This window comes from Lissotriton vulgaris, chromosome 8, assembly GCF_964263255.1.
Source record: "Lissotriton vulgaris chromosome 8, aLisVul1.2, whole genome shotgun sequence".
NCBI classification, from domain to species: Eukaryota; Metazoa; Chordata; class Amphibia; order Caudata; family Salamandridae; genus Lissotriton; species Lissotriton vulgaris.
Window position 1 is genome coordinate 1,256,818,400 of NC_141696.1, and position 13,078 is coordinate 1,256,831,477.

The following is a 13,078-nucleotide window of genomic DNA, read 5'->3' on the forward strand; positions in this document are numbered from 1 at the left end:
TAACGATAGGTCATACTGTTAAGCTACAAGGACAAACATAAGCTGTTTGAAGTCATTATCCTGATCAGCCCAACTGACCAGTTCCAACTGGAGTCACCCTAAACCCTGCTGGTGTCTTCTGATGATGTGAGTCTTGGCCCCCTACATGCTTTTGCTGTGGCCCCAAGAACCCTGGCTGTGTCAAAGTATACTCCTCGTAACATCCTGAGAAACCTGAGACTTAAAAACTTTTTTGCTCTAAAGACCTCCGGAGGGCTGAGACAAACCTGCTAAGTCAATCCAATGAAAGTGTATTGCTGCTGAGCCAATGATTTAGGTTCCTCCCGCTCAGAACATTTCCACAAAAGGTACATATGTTTCATCAGGTAGTTGTGCTCAATTACAGCTTGCCGAATTGGTACAAAGGAGGAATCCGAACTCCAAAAAGTGACTATGTCCGAACATAGAAATCTTCACTGGGTGAAGGCACCAAAAGTTTTTAGCAGGCGAGGGTACTTTCTGGGGTGCAAATTTTGAATTTATCCAACTCTGAGCTTTCCCACCAAAAGTCAACAGCTTCACCCGGACCTCATATGACGGTTATTCAGCCTTGTGGAGCTCATCTCAGCCACAGCCTGCTTTCTTGCCCCACTGATGTTTGTTGAGTTCCATTTCAGAGACTAAGAGCCACCTAATTTAGTTGTTGGGGGGCACCGCCAACCCACTGCTGCAATCGGGAAAATTCCAACAAGAAGGCGGCATCCCAACCACCATATTACGATATCATCACGGAGCTGACGGTGTGCCTTCGGTGCAGTTATGATGGTAGAATGCTGCTGCTCTAGTTAAGAGTGGCAGCCAATGCTGGCCATGCGGAAATGCATTCGGGTGGTTGAGGGCACTGTTTCCCTGCAGCACGTTCTGCAGGAACAACAGTGCACATAACAGTGTAAATGGCATTGAGGTTTCACCATAAACATGTCTCCAGGGAACACCCGCCCTGAAGACTTGTTTTCACCCCCAAAACCTGCCCTTCCTCCAACCTTTTCATAGCAGCATCTCTGCCATTAAAAGGTAAGTGGAGAGGCAGGTTGGAATCCTGACAGCAGTGACCATGCTGGCATCGCCACCTTTGACTGGTGCTCTTCCCACCGCCGCTGCAACGGTAGCTCAGATCCTGATCAGAACGGTCGGTCAGATGGCGGTCTTAAAGCCTGCATCGTAATCAGGCAGTTAGACCGCCAGGTATGTGGGCGGTCAGACTGCCAAAAAGCCACGGCGGTGTCAGGACCACCAACAACTAATCAGACCCTATGTCTAAGGTAAAACTTCCAACTGGGACAAATATGGTTTCTGTATCTTACCCACGTTTCAGGATAGTCATCTTGAAATAGTGCCTAGGTACCAGTCAGTAAAGTTTAGTGAGCAACCCAATATACCCTTGAGGGTTTGGGCCAAATGAGATAATATGATAAAGGTACCTTCAAGGGATTTTGTTGAAAAATATTTTATGTTTATTAAAGAAAATGACCCCAATGAATAGTGGTCTATGTTCAAACATGTAACGTTCTATTGTTCATTCAATTTGACAAGTGTTAATAATCACTTTAAATACACAAAATAAATAAATAAATCAAAAAAGGAACAGAGATAACGGGTGTATACAGAAAATATTCTTTATATATTATTCAATCAAAGATAGGCTACTAGAAAGTATATTTGCAATGTTACAAGAAGTAAATATTACAGAAAAAACAACTCCACTGTAACGGTTGTATACGCTTTCCTTCCTTGTTGTACTAAATACGTGATAATCAAAAAGAAAAACCGTTGGTCGACGATTTGGGACCAATTGCGAATGCTTTTTCATCCTTTGGAATTTCCACTGACAGACTACTATAAATAACGTTAACCCTACATCTTACAAAGGTACCATTGTGTTTTTTCTATTGGATACCAATGAGGGCTAAGAATGAAAGTTGGCAACTTGGCAATATATAGAGACAGACAAGAGTACTCGCTAGAATAATTGTATGCAAAAAGTGATATTGAAATTATTGTACATGACTGTAAACCATATTTGTTTTGTTGGTTATAATCGGCTAATATGCTAGACCATGGAGCTTTTGAATTCTCTTTTTCCTTTTCAGTGTTCAGGTGATGTATTTGTAAATAATGTGTAAATATTGTAGAGGTCCGTTAGTTTTGGATCCAAGATAGAATAAACAGTAATTTCTTGTTCTATGCTTTTTTAGGGGTCAACTTGTATATTGTTACTTGTCCTGAAGATGGTCTCGGCAATCAAATTCTAGAGACCCGAATGTCCACCAACGTTTTTTCTTTTTGATTATCACATATTTAGTACAACAAGGAAGAAAAGCGTATACAACTGTTACAGTGGAGTTGTTTTTTTCTGTATTATTTACTTCTTTTAACATTGTAAATATACTTTCTAGTACCCTATCTTTGATTGAATAATATATAAAGAATATTTTCTGTATACACCCTTTATCTCTGTTCCTTTTTTGATTTTATTTTTGATTTTGTTTTATTTTTTTGAGTATTTAAAGTGATTAATAACACTTGTCAAATTGAATGAATAACAGAAGGTTACATGTTTGAACATAGACCACTATTCATTGGGGTCGCGAATTAAGTTTTCTTTAATAAACATAAAATATTTTTCAACAAAATCCTTTGAAGGTATCTTTACCATATTAGGTACCAGTCAGGCACTACCGAATTGACCCTGATGACACCTAATGCTTTTTTTGCACCATTTTTAAATTTATATTTTAAAAATTGATATCCAGAACTTGGGTTTAGCAGCAGTAATCACCTATCAAGTTGGGAATAAAAAAATCCCTAAATTGAACTGAAAGCAAACATTTAATTTTTATTTTTTATTGGCATTAGATCTTTGATTGGGTCATTTTTGATTTTTTCCAAAGTATTTTTAATTCCAATTTTTGCACCTCTTAAAAGTCAATTGAAACATGGAGTTAGATCTGGCTACCCAGACAACTCAAATGATGATGGAGTAGAAGGCCCTATGTAGAGAAAGACAATTGACTTTGTAGATGTCTCAATAAAAGCATTGGAGAGCTGGATGAAATGTGATACAGTCACTACTTACGATGGCATATATATGTTTAGTCATGAAGGAGCACATTTTGAGTACTTGTAATTCAGAGTGAAGCAGTGTAATTTTGGCTCCACCTTTTCATGTTAGATTAGGCAACATATATGTGTACGCATTGCCTTATGTGCTCGTTTGATATAACCTTATTATCATCATGTAGTGCATCTACTGTGTAATCTTGACATTTGAGTGTGTATGCTAACACTTTCTTTACATTAACAACGAGCTGCAGTTCTCACATATATCTACATCTGTGTGGTTTAAAAAACATTGCATTCTTTATATGTACATGTATTTTTTTAATAAATCACTCCATTTACTTTAGAACTGAAAATGTGTACATTTGAATAGTGCTCTATATCTATATTGAAACTGCGTATGTGTCTGTAATCATGTATTTAAATATGTACTGAAATGCTTGCCGTACTAAAATTGCCCAAAGGCCTTAGGCTTTTGGATTTCACAAGGTATAACTTTTAACTTGAATGGTTGCTCTGCAGGTGCAGTTGCATTTGCTCATGGATAAAGAAAGGCAAATTGTGAGAAAAAGATAGTGAGGTTCGCAAAGTGTATCTCTTGGCAAGGATTACAAGATTTAAAGAAGGGAGGACTACTGTCTGAGCAGAATAAAGAGACAGGAGGAATCCAAGGATGTTGTAATGTGTACACTAAAGGAAATAAATCTTGAGTATAGTTGACAAGTTTGTTGATGGGAATTAATTGGACATGTGACCTGGAATTCTTGAAAGTTCTTATGGTGGGTATAATTTGACGTTGCACTTTAGCTTTGTTCAGATTCCCCTTTAGACTCTAAGAGGTACAGACCTCTTTGTGACATCTCTGTTGTGTGGCTTCATGCTATATAATATACTTTATCTTTGCAAACTTCTACAGAAGTTCTGTTATGCTGATACCTTTCTCTGCTTCCCTGACTCAGTATAGCTTCCCTGATTCCCAGTTGGAATAGGGTTTAGTAGATTTCCTTAGACAACCTAGGCCTAGGTGTAGGTAATTTTATTTTACCACTTCTTAAATACCGAATTTGGTATATATAGAGACAGACAAGAGTACTCGCTAGAATAATTGTATGCAAAAAGTGATATTGAAATTATTGTACATGACTGTAAACCATATTTGTTTTGTTGGTTATAATCGGCTAATATGCTAGACCATGGAGCTTTTGAATTCTCTTTTTCCTTTTCAGTGTTCAGGTGATGTATTTGTAAATAATGTGTAAATATTGTAGAGGTCCGTTAGTTTTGGATCCAAGATAGAATAAACAGTAATTTCTTGTTCTATGCTTTTTTAGGGGTCAACTTGTATATTGTTACTTGTCCTGAAGATGGTCTCGGCAATCAAATTCTAGAGACCGGAATGTCCACCAATGTTTTTTCTTTTTGATTATCACATATTTAGTACAACAAGGAAGAAAAGCGTATACAACTGTTACAGTGGAGTTGTTTTTTTCTGTATTATTTACTTCTTTTAACATTGTAAATATACTTTCTAGTACCCTATCTTTGATTGAATAATATATAAAGAATATTTTCTGTATACACCCTTTATCTCTGTTCCTTTTTTGATTTCATTTTTGATTTTGTTTTATTTTTTTGAGTATTTAAAGTGATTAATAACACTTGTCAAATTGAATGAATAACAGAAGGTTACATGTTTGAACATAGACCACTATTCATTGGGGTCGCGAATTAAGTTTTCTTTAATAAACATAAAATATTTTTCAACAAAATCCTTTGAAGGTATCTTTACCATATTAGGTACCAGTCAGGCACTACCGAATTGACCCTGATGACACCTAATGCTTTTTTTGCACCATTTTTAAATTTATATTTTAAAAATAGATATCCAGAACTTGGGTTTAGCAGCAGTAATCACCTATCAAGTTGGGAATAAAAAAATCCCTAAATTGAACTGAAAGCAAACATTTAATTTTTATTTTTTATTGGCATTAGATCTTTGATTGGGTCATTTTTGATTTTTTCCAAAGTATTTTTAATTCCAATTTTTGCACCTCTTAAAAGTCAATTGAAACATGGAGTTAGATCTGGCTACCCAGACAACTCAAATGATGATGGAGTAGAAGGCCCTATGTAGAGAAAGACAATTGACTTTGTAGATGTCTCAATAAAAGCATTGGAGAGCTGGATGAAATGTGATACAGTCACTACTTACGATGGCATATATATGTTTAGTCATGAAGGAGCACATTTTGAGTACTTGTAATTCAGAGTGAAGCAGTGTAATTTTGGCTCCACCTTTTCATGTTAGATTAGGCAACATATATGTGTACGCATTGCCTTATGTGCTCGTTTGATATAACCTTATTATCATCATGTAGTGCATCTACTGTGTAATCTTGACATTTGAGTGTGTATGCTAACACTTTCTTTACATTAACAACGAGCTGCAGTTCTCACATATATCTACATCTGTGTGGTTTAAAAAACATTGCATTCTTTATATGTACATGTATTTTTTTAATAAATCACTCCATTTACTTTAGAACTGAAAATGTGTACATTTGAATAGTGCTCTATATCTATATTGAAACTGCGTATGTGTCTGTAATCATGTATTTAAATATGTACTGAAATGCTTGCCGTACTAAAATTGCCCAAAGGCCTTAGGCTTTTGGATTTCACAAGGTATAACTTTTAACTTGAATGGTTGCTCTGCAGGTGCAGTTGCATTTGCTCATGGATAAAGAAAGGCACATTGTGAGAAAAAGATAGTGAGGTTCGCAAAGTGTATCTCTTGGCAAGGATTACAAGATTTAAAGAAGGGAGGACTACTGTCTGAGCAGAATAAAGAGACAGGAGGAATCCAAGGATGTTGTAATGTGTACACTAAAGGAAATAAATCTTGAGTATAGTTGACAAGTTTGTTGATGGGAATTAATTGGACATGTGACCTGGAATTCTTGAAAGTTCTTATGGTGGGTATAATTTGACGTTGCACTTTAGCTTTGTTCAGATTCCCCTTTAGACTCTAAGAGGTACAGACCTCTTTGTGACATCTCTGTTGTGTGGCTTCATGCTATATAATATACTTTATCTTTGCAAACTTCTACAGAAGTTCTGTTATGCTGATACCTTTCTCTGCTTCCCTGACTCAGTATAGCTTCCCTGATTCCCAGTTGGAATAGGGTTTAGTAGATTTCCTTAGACAACCTAGGCCTAGGTGTAGGTAATTTTATTTTACCACTTCTTAAATACCGAATTTGGTATATATAGAGACAGACAAGAGTACTCGCTAGAATAATTGTATGCAAAAAGTGATATTGAAATTATTGTACATGACTGTAAACCATATTTGTTTTGTTGGTTATAATCGGCTAATATGCTAGACCATGGAGCTTTTGAATTCTCTTTTTCCTTTTCAGTGTTCAGGTGATGTATTTGTAAATAATGTGTAAATATTGTAGAGGTCCGTTAGTTTTGGATCCAAGATAGAATAAACAGTAATTTCTTGTTCTATGCTTTTTTAGGGGTCAACTTGTATATTGTTACTTGTCCTGAAGATGGTCTCGGCAATCAAATTCTAGAGACCGGAATGTCCACCAATGTTTTTTCTTTTTGATTATCACATATTTAGTACAACAAGGAAGAAAAGCGTATACAACTGTTACAGTGGAGTTGTTTTTTTCTGTATTATTTACTTCTTTTAACATTGTAAATATACTTTCTAGTACCCTATCTTTGATTGAATAATATATAAAGAATATTTTCTGTATACACCCTTTATCTCTGTTCCTTTTTTGATTTTATTTTTGATTTTGTTTTATTTTTTTGAGTATTTAAAGTGATTAATAACACTTGTCAAATTGAATGAATAACAGAAGGTTACATGTTTGAACATAGACCACTATTCATTGGGGTCGCGAATTAAGTTTTCTTTAATAAACATAAAATATTTTTCAACAAAATCCTTTGAAGGTATCTTTACCATATTAGGTACCAGTCAGGCACTACCGAATTGACCCTGATGACACCTAATGCTTTTTTTGCACCATTTTTAAATTTATATTTTAAAAATAGATATCCAGAACTTGGGTTTAGCAGCAGTAATCACCTATCAAGTTGGGAATAAAAAAATCCCTAAATTGAACTGAAAGCAAACATTTAATTTTTATTTTTTATTGGCATTAGATCTTTGATTGGGTCATTTTTGATTTTTTCCAAAGTATTTTTAATTCCAATTTTTGCACCTCTTAAAAGTCAATTGAAACATGGAGTTAGATCTGGCTACCCAGACAACTCAAATGATGATGGAGTAGAAGGCCCTATGTAGAGAAAGACAATTGACTTTGTAGATGTCTCAATAAAAGCATTGGAGAGCTGGATGAAATGTGATACAGTCACTACTTACGATGGCATATATATGTTTAGTCATGAAGGAGCACATTTTGAGTACTTGTAATTCAGAGTGAAGCAGTGTAATTTTGGCTCCACCTTTTCATGTTAGATTAGGCAACATATATGTGTACGCATTGCTTTATGTGCTCGTTTGATATAACCTTATTATCATCATGTAGTGCATCTACTGTGTAATCTTGACATTTGAGTGTGTATGCTAACACTTTCTTTACATTAACAACGAGCTGCAGTTCTCACATATATCTACATCTGTGTGGTTTAAAAAACATTGCATTCTTTATATGTACATGTATTTTTTTAATAAATCACTCCATTTACTTTAGAACTGAAAATGTGTACATTTGAATAGTGCTCTATATCTATATTGAAACTGCGTATGTGTCTGTAATCATGTATTTAAATATGTACTGAAATGCTTGCCGTACTAAAATTGCCCAAAGGCCTTAGGCTTTTGGATTTCACAAGGTATAACTTTTAACTTGAATGGTTGCTCTGCAGGTGCAGTTGCATTTGCTCATGGATAAAGAAAGGCACATTGTGAGAAAAAGATAGTGAGGTTCGCAAAGTGTATCTCTTGGCAAGGATTACAAGATTTAAAGAAGGGAGGACTACTGTCTGAGCAGAATAAAGAGACAGGAGGAATCCAAGGATGTTGTAATGTGTACACTAAAGGAAATAAATCTTGAGTATAGTTGACAAGTTTGTTGATGGGAATTAATTGGACATGTGACCTGGAATTCTTGAAAGTTCTTATGGTGGGTATAATTTGACGTTGCACTTTAGCTTTGTTCAGATTCCCCTTTAGACTCTAAGAGGTACAGACCTCTTTGTGACATCTCTGTTGTGTGGCTTCATGCTATATAATATACTTTATCTTTGCAAACTTCTACAGAAGTTCTGTTATGCTGATACCTTTCTCTGCTTCCCTGACTCAGTATAGCTTCCCTGATTCCCAGTTGGAATAGGGTTTAGTAGATTTCCTTAGACAACCTAGGCCTAGGTGTAGGTAATTTTATTTTACCACTTCTTAAATACCGAATTTTACCGATTCGGTATTTAAGAAGTGGTAAAATAGAGGGGGGGGGGATGTAGGTATTACAGAATCGGTAAATACCGAATTGTTGAGATTTGGTATTTACCGATTCTGTAAATACCGATTCGGTAATGCCCATTGATTCCTATGGGCATTGAAGCCCATAGGAATCAATGGGCATTATCGATTCGGTAAATACCAATTCCAGCAAGGGTGCAGGGGGTGTCACTTTGACACCCTCTAGCACCCCAAATACAGGCATGTGTGCCATGTGGCACACAGACATGCCCTAAGGGCATGTCTGTCTGTCACATGGCATAGGTGTGCATGCACACATGTGCATGCACACCTGGATTCGGTATTTTACCACCCAATTGGATTGGGTGGTAAAATACCGATTCTGAAAGGCCTTTGGGACTCAGAAGAGTCCCACCTACATCTAGAAGTTACCGAATCAGTAAAAATACCGATTCGGTATTTTACCGAATCGGTAAATTTACCGATTCGGTACATTTACAGATTCAGTAAAATTGGCCCCCTACTTCCCAAAAACCCATTTACCAGTCGGTAACGGCCGAAATCGGCCGTTACCGGCCGGTAAATGGCCACCTACATCTGGTCCCTAATGTATAGTCAAAAGAGGATCGAAACTTCAATCTATCACCAAATGTTATTTCTCTTGTATAGCAGCTACCAGATTCCTCATTTGTTTTCTGTTATTGAGGATACGTTTTATATGACGTTTTGGATATTCTTTAGTGATTTTGTATTTTTATACTATATTTCTGTGACTGATTTATATCAGCTTGGTTTGAATTTGTAATAAATCCACACTTACTCCCATCAGTCAACTCTGAGTTTTACTGTGTGGCCAACTGGGTTACACTGTAATTGTTACATTGTAGTTCATCCTAACTCCTTTTATTCCTATAAACCTATATCTTTCCATTGCAGGGGGTCAGGAAGAAGGAAACCACGTTCTATGCATTCTCAAGAGTTACACCAGCATCTAGTGGCTTCCAAGTTGTATGACTCTAGGCAGCTCAGGAAGGAAACTGATGTGTGTGTGCGCAGTAGGATGTCTAAGAAATCCCAGGGGAATGGTCCCAAGAATGGGTAATCAGCTCTCCCATATGGGAAAGAGTGGAGCAACAAGGATAAAAATAAGGAGTTCTCCCAATTGCCCCAAAAGCCACCTTAGGAGAGTAAATCCAGTGTCTTTTCCAAACCTAAATGAGAAAGTACAAGAGTAAGAGTCTTTTAATCCCATGAAGGGGGTATGCCTGAACTGTTACAAGTGATGACATAAAAGGGGAACCTCCGTCTCTTTCAAGAAGCCTTCTACAGGTGGGAAGTACCAAGAGGCTGCAAATATAGGAACTGGGGTGGTTGCTTGCCCAGGAGAGACCAGGGGTTGGACTGAAGCCACCTTAGTCTTTGTGGGAAGGATGGATATTGAAGCTGTGGCTGCATTAGCTCAATTCATGGTTAACTACAGCAATGGCTAATAATTAGCGGTATCAAGGTAAAGGCTCTGAGGGTTACAGGAGCCAACATAACCACAGTGGTGATCCGGTTGGTTTCCTCAGTGCAGGTTATCTCAGATGTTCTCCACAGGGTAATCAATGCTAACATTGAGCTGAAATTTCATTCCATAGTATTGGCCACCTATGAGTAGGGAGGGGTTACTGGCCTAAAGATGGTAGCTGTGAGCCCTGACATTCCAGTGCAGTGTCTGTTGGGAAACAACTAGGAACCTCTGTTTGGGCTGAGGTGGAAAGGAAGACTTAAGCAAACCGTTTGGGAATGCCTGAGTGGGAGTGTGTGGCTACAATGGTCCAGACAACCTGTCAGGGAAGTCAAGGGAGCCTGGAGTCTGAAGCAATGGCTTAGGATCGCACAACCAAGAGGAAAGGCAGGAGAAGTTGGAAACCAGCCTGAAAATTCTCCTGCGCCCCAGAAGTAATCTGACTGCAGGGGAAAGATCTGGAGTCTAAAGGGGAAAATGAGCCTACACTGTGAAAAATTCAAGAACTCTGAGTTGCCTTGGGCAGGAGTACGATACAAGGAGGAATTCTACCAAGTGCAGAAAGAGTGCCCTACACGTGAAGACCTTCAGAATCAGGCTAAAATCCTGGAACAGGAGGATACTAATGCATTACCACAGCACTTACTGGGAAGAGTGTGTCCTGTACAGTGTGACCATGGACCCATAACCTGTGGCAACCAGAAGGTTGATGCTCCCAGATCAGTACTGTGTATTATACTGAAATGTAGCCTATGATATCCCCTTGTCTGGGCATTTGGGACAGACTAAACCCTGAGAGAGGTTGGTGCTCATTTTTACTGGCCCCAGATGTCTAAGAAGGTGAAGGAGATCTGTCTCTCCTGTGCCACATTTCAAGCCAGTGGTAAGACAGGAGGGCAGCCTAAGGCTCCCCTAAATCCCACTCCCTGCGATGAGGATGCCTTTTGAGAGGTTTGAGGATTGACATTGTCGGGCCCATAGACCGTAAAACAGCATCACAGAACAGGTTCATCTTAGTGATGGTGGACCATGACATTAGCTGCCCTTAAATCCCAGACCAAAAGAAGGGTAGCCCGTGGGATCCTATCAGAACCTGGGCATATACTACTGTAGCCAAAAGGGGGTTCTCCTTGGGAATAAGTTAAAAAATATATACATTAAGTTACCAATATTATTAATGTACTAGCAGCCCGTCCGGACGTTGTCCGGGTATGAATTGCTGACGGCCATTAGTATATTGTTTTTACTTTTGTAGGATTTCGTTTTGATAGCATTTCTTATCTCTGACAGGCCTGTGAAACGCTCCGATTCACAGTGCACTGCTGATGCACTTAAGAGTGTGGGTTCAGTAGTGTGTGAACTCGAGTTTCCTTGCTTTATTTTTCCTTGCAATATTATATAGCGCGAACTCAACAACATGGCATGAGCACAATTTACATTACAGAAGAACACATTCATTTGTGGTAGGCATGGGGAGACAAAGCGATTTGCCTGGAATCACAGGATGTTGAGCTGATGCCGAGATTCAAACGTAGCTCCCCAGATCTAAAGTCCGCAATTCTAGAACTTGTGGCGGGAGGTGTGTCTAAAAGTGTATGTCGGTGCTGGCCATCAATGAGAGAGACCTGTGCATTTTTCAAATGGGTGGGGAAAAAATATGAGTATGTTGCTGGAGATCTGGGCCAACGTGCCACCAATGTACTTACCGGGGGAGGGTAAACACCCATTATTTTGCAACTTTCTTTCCGCATACCATCACTCCGCATACTTTCATTACGAAAGTACCATGACTCCGCAATGCCATTATAACGCATGGCATTACATTTTATATGCTTTTACCACCCATACATTTACAACGAAATTCGTTGTAAATACATGAATGGTAAAAGCATGTTTTTTTAAATGTTTGGATAAGGTAAGTATGGTATAGGGGTATATCTTTTGGGGTACTGAGGTATATGTTTTGGGGTGTTTGGGTATTTTAAGGGTTCAGATATAGTTTTGGCTTATGGGGTACAGGGGTTGTTTTAGGGTTTAGGGATAGGTATGGGTTTTGGGGTACAGGGGTATTTTTAGGGTTCAGGGCTAAGTTTGGGTTTTGAGGTATAGGGGTATTTTTAGGGTTCAGGGGTAGGTTTGGGTTTTGGGGTACAGGGGTATTTTAAGGGTTCAGGGCTAGGTTTGGGTTTTGGGGTACAGGGTTATTTTTAGGGTTCAGGGCTAGGTTTGGGTTTGGGGGTACAGGGGTATTTTCGGGTTCTGGGGTAGGTTTGGGTTTTGGGGTACAGGGTTATTTTAGGGTTCAGGGGTAGATTTGGGTGTTGGGGTACAGTGGTATTTTTAGGGTTCATGGCTAGGTTTGGGTTTTGGGGTACAGGGGTATTTTTAGGGATCAGGGGTAGGTTTGGGTTTTGGGGTACAGGGGTATTTATAGGGTTCAGGGCTAGGTTTGGATTTTGGGGTACAGGGGTGTTTTTAGGGTTTAGGGATAGGTTTGGGTTTTGGTGTACAGGGTATATTTATAGGGTTAAGATGGGTTAGTGTTGAAGGGTGTTGGGGTATTTTAAGGAGTAAGGGTGGGTTATGATTATGTGGGTGCAGGGGTATTTAAAGGGAGCAGGGTGGGATTAGCACACGATATGAGACATGGCATGAAGGGCGGAACGTACCACACGCCCCCAGCGTTTGTCACGCCCCCAGCACACGCCCACAGCACAACACAGTCATGCCCACAAGGGACTACTTTGCTGGCACGGTTCTTTTACCTTTTAAATGTATATGGTGGGTGTCTGCATAGCCTATGTCCTTCTGCTGCAATTGCCCTTTCCAAGGCTGTATTGGGTGTTGTGATTGGTGCTGTGGTTCCTGAGATTACCCGCCTCAAAGGTTTGGGCTCTCTCTTTATTATATTAGTATGGATGGATATGGATATGGATTGGACAAGCTATGTTATTCGGCTCGAAATGTTATTTCCAAAAGATAATGCACACAATCCTTCATGA